Source organism: Octopus sinensis, unplaced genomic scaffold, assembly GCF_006345805.1.
Source record: "Octopus sinensis unplaced genomic scaffold, ASM634580v1 Contig01451, whole genome shotgun sequence".
NCBI lineage: Eukaryota > Metazoa > Mollusca > Cephalopoda > Octopoda > Octopodidae > Octopus > Octopus sinensis.
Genome location: NW_021824847.1, coordinates 7,501 through 12,500, shown reverse-complemented (window position 1 = coordinate 12,500; position 5,000 = coordinate 7,501). Strand labels below are relative to the sequence as shown.

Genomic DNA, 5,000 nt, shown 5'->3' with positions numbered 1-5,000 from the left:
GACTGAAACAATTAAAAGAACAAGAGAATACATACATAGACACATATAATTCTACGCATTTACATCTTTCTAGCTATGTTTTTACCTGAATGTCTATATACCTACCTATCTTGCTATAATAATGGATATAATGGATGTAGATAGACAGAATGGTATGTATACGCGTGTGCGCCGAGAGAGAGAGAGAGAGAGAGGGGGGCAGAGAGAGAGACAGACAGACATATAGATTACGGTGTTCCCTTGGCACGTGAAATTTTGGGTACGAAGTATCGTCTATAAAAGTCTTGGAAGGAAATACAATATATTTAAATATGTATATAAATATACACATATATATGTACACACACACACACACATACATACATACACGCACACACACATATATGTGTAGAATAATCCCTCGATTATCGCGGGTGTTACGTTCCAGCCACCGCCCTCGCGATAAGTGAACCGCGATTATGGCGAAGGATTACTGTATTAATAATATTAATATATTATATACATATATATATGTATTATATATATGTATATTATGTGATATATATATAATTATATATTAATGTATATATATATATAATATATACATATATATATATGTATATATATATGTATCTATATATAATATATATTATATATATTATTATATATATATAATATATATATATATATATATATATATATATATATGTATATATATATATATATATATATAATATATGTATATACATATATATATATGTATATATATATATATAATATATATATATATACATATATATATATATATATTATATATAATATAATTAATCAATATAGGGTGGCCAAAAAATTTTGTAGAATTTTTTTTTTTTTTTTTTTTTGCCACCAGCGGCCTAGTGGGAAAAAAATTAAATAGTCATAGACTATTTTATAAGTTCAACATCACAATCAAGGAACGGCCATAATAGGCCATTCACCCACTAGAAATAAAGCCAAAGTTTCAACCGCAAAATAACATTAATTCCGTAAACCAGGAGAAAATAAAAAACATTACCCTGTAATTTCTTATACGATGCATCGTTTCATCTACTGTTTAATGGTAAACTAACCTGATTAATTAAATCAAGCCAATCTTCCATAGGCCCTTAGATTCATCAGTAAGAAATAGCTAGATCGGAACAGAATATTTTCACGAGGCATTTCTGTCCCTGCCTCCAATATCTGACCTAAAATTTTCAAATCATCGCACTCGCGCCAAATTTATCGGCAGCAAGTAAATATAGCCGCCGATTCCATTACGGAATTAACCAGAAAATTCATAATTAATCAATATAGGGTGGCAAAAAATTTTGTAGAATTTTTTTTGCCACCAGCGGCCTAGTGGGAAAAAAATTAAATAGTCATAGACCATTTTTAAGTTCAACATCACAATCAAGGAACGCCATAATAGGCCATTCACCCACTAGAAATAACACCAAGCTTCAACCGCAAAATAACATTAATTCCGTAAACCAGGAGAAAATTAAAAAACATTTACCCTGTAATTTCTTATACGATGCACCGTTTCATCTACTGTTTAATGGTAAACTAACCTGATTAAATTAAATCAAGCCAATCTTCCATAGGCCCTTAGATTCGTCAGTAAGAAATAGCCAGATCGGAACAGATATTTTCACGAGGCATTTCTGTCCCTGCCTCGGCAATATCTGACCTAAAATTTTCAAATCATCGCACTCGCGCCAAATTTATCGGCAGCCAATAAATATAAGCCGCCGATTCCATTACGGAATTAACCAGAAAATTCATAATTAATCAATATAGGGTGGCAAAAAATTTTGTAGAATTTTTTTTTTTTTTTTTTTTTTTTTGCCACCAGCGACCTAGTGGGAAAAATTTTAATAGTCATAGACCATTTTTTGTAGAATTTTTTTTTTTTTTTTTTTTTTAAAATTCTACAAAATTTTTTGCCACCCTATATTGATTAATTATGAATTTTCTGGTTAATTCCGTAATGGAATCGGCGGCTTATATTTATTTGCTGCCGATAAATTTGGCGCGAGTGCGATGATTTGAAAATTTTAGGTCAGATATTGCCGAGGCAGGGACAGAAATGCCTCGTGAAAATATCTGTTCCGATCTGGCTATTTCTTACTGACGAATCTAAGGGCCTATGGAAGATTGGCTTGATTTAATTTAATCAGGTTAGTTTACCATTAAACAGTAGATGAAACGGTGCATCGTATAAGAAATTACAGGGTAAATGTTTTTTAATTTTCTCCTGGTTTACGGAATTAATGTTATTTTGCGGTTGAAGCTTTGGCTGTTATTTCTAGTGGGTGAATGGCCTATTATGGCCGTTCCTTGATTGTGATATATATATATAAATATATATATATATATATAAATTCGATTAGAGGTTGTCTTAAGTTCCCAATCTCCATGTTCTTTTTCTTCATATATATATATATACATATGTGGGAAATTCTGTGTGTGTGTGTTTGTGGAGTTGTTAGCTAACTCCTCCTACATCGCTTTATCGATTTTGATGAAACTTGACACGTGCGTAGAACTCACGTCTGGAAACCTCATGTCATACTCAGATTGTTGGCCCCTTGAAAGGATCCTTATATATCTCTGATAGATTTCATTTTAACAGCCAAGGGAAATAACCCATTCATTTTCCTAAATCATTTGGTATAAATCAAATTGAGTATGCTTATTTCTTAGTATTTGAACTGTTAGAGTTATTTTCTCAGATTATCCAGTACAATCCTTAAAAATGAAAAAACAGCATTTTCCTAAGCAATAGAATCGCTTATTTCGGTTAGTGACTTATTCACGAATGTATAAACACTATCGCCGCTGAGGATAATATTCTCTGGGAACAGGGCGGTGAGCTGGAGAAACGTTAGCACGCTTGGAGAAATGCTTAGCGGTATTTCGTCTGCCGCTACGTTCTGAGTTCAAATTCCGCCGAGGTCGACTTTGCCTTTCATCCTTTAGGGGGTCGATTAAATAAATACCAGTTACGCACTGGGGTCGATATAATCAACTTAATCCGTTTGTCTGTCCTTGTTTGTCCTCTCTGTGTTTAGCCCCTTGTGGGTAGTAAAGAAATAGGTATTTCGTCTGTCTTTACGTTCTGAGTTCAAATTCAGCCGAGGTCGACTTCACCTTTCATCATTTCGGGGTCGTTAAATTAAGTACCAGTCGCATACTGGAGTCGATCTAATCGGCTGGCCCCCTCCCCCAAAATTTCGGGCCTTTTCCCTATAGTAGAAAAGAATATTCTCTGGGAACGTACAAAAGCCCTTTTCAGAGTTATTTGTTTTGAATTGTTATTATCTCATATCTGATTGGCCTGTTATTACGTAACATGCTTCGTGATTTTAGTATACATGCCTTATTAGTATTTCCTCCTATGTTCTATATACTCTAGGAACGCATTAAAGCCCTTTTCGGGGCTACTTTATTTGAATTCTTACTATCGGGTAACTAATTTCATCTTATTACATAACTGACTTCACAATTTGGGTATTCATAACTTATTGGGAATTCCTAAATTCAGACGAAATACCTATTTCTTTACTACCCACAAGGGGCTAAACACAGAGAGGACAAACAAGGACAGACAAACGGATTAATTCGATTATATCGACCCCAGTGCGTAACTGGTACTTATTTAATCGACCCCGAAAGGATGAAAGGCAAAGTCGACCTCGGCGGAATTTGAACTCAGAACGTAACGGCAGACGAAATACGGCTAAGCACTTCGCCCGGCGTGCTAACGATTCTGCCAGCTCGCCGCCCTATTTTTAAATGCAAGTGGATCGACCGGGAATCGAACCCGGGCCGCCCGCGTGGCAGGCAAGCATTCTTCCACTGAACCACCGATGCAACTCACTGATTAAACAGGTATAACCGCAAAACAATTTAAGAACCGACTTCATCAACATAGCTATATATTTAGAACAGTTCCAAAATGAATGGAGGCAAAACTTGAAGTACATATGTGATTCTTGAAAAATAATAAGATCCATTTCTAACATGAAGTAGAATTATTTAGATAAAGCGTCTATGTACACACGAGCGAATTCTCTTTGTAGTATTTGAACTATGGCAACCCTATTGGATTTTAAACGTCATACAATAATATTAGTTTCAAATTTTTTGTATAAAGCTAGCAATTTCGGGTGAGGGGTAAGTTGATTACATCGAATCCAGTATTTAACTGGTACTTATTTTATCGACCCTGAAAGGATGAAAGGCAGAGTGAACCTCGGCAGAACTTGAACTCAGAACATAAAGACGGAAGAAATACTACTAAGCATTTCGCCGGGCGTACTAACGATTCTGCCAGCTCGCCACCTTTTATAATAATGATTAAAGTGTGCAAACGCACAGAATTATTTTCTCCATGCTCTCATATATGAAGGTACCCAGAAAAATGAAGTCTTATATATATTCATACTCTCTTTTTCTCTTTTACTTGTTGCAGTCATTTGACTGCAGCCATACTGGAGCACCGCCTTCAGTCGAACAACTCGACCCCGGGACTTATTCTTTGTAAGCCCAGTACTTATTCTATCGGTCTCTTTTTGCCCAACCGCTAGGTGACTGGGACATAAACACACCAGCATTGGTTGTCAAGCAATGCTAGGGGGACAGACACAGACACACAAGCATACACACACACACACACACACACGCACACACATATATATATATATATACATATATATACGACGGGTTTCTTTCAGTTTCCGTCTACCAAATCCACTCACAAGGCTTTGGTCGGCCCGAGGCTATAGTAGAAGACACTTGCCCAAGGTGCCACGCAGTGGGACTGAACCCGGAACCATGTGGTTGGCAAGCAAGCTACTTACCACACAGCCACTCCTGCGCCTATATATTCAATTTAGTTCTCATTTACTAGAATCCATTTTTCTTTAAATTATCCAACGTCTAATAAATTCAATAGTTCATTTTGAGAAACCGCATTTAGTAAATAAATGTATGAG

The 5,000-nt window shown here is 35.6% G+C and overlaps 1 non-coding gene across 1 annotated transcript; it reads right to left on the bottom strand.

Annotated features, from left to right (window-relative positions):
* Positions 1-3,805: 3,805 nt before the first annotated feature.
* On the bottom strand, positions 3,806-3,876 carry Trnag-gcc. The gene has a single exon. It is a non-coding gene; the product is annotated as a tRNA-Gly (tRNA).
* Positions 3,877-5,000: the final 1,124 nt, after the last annotated feature.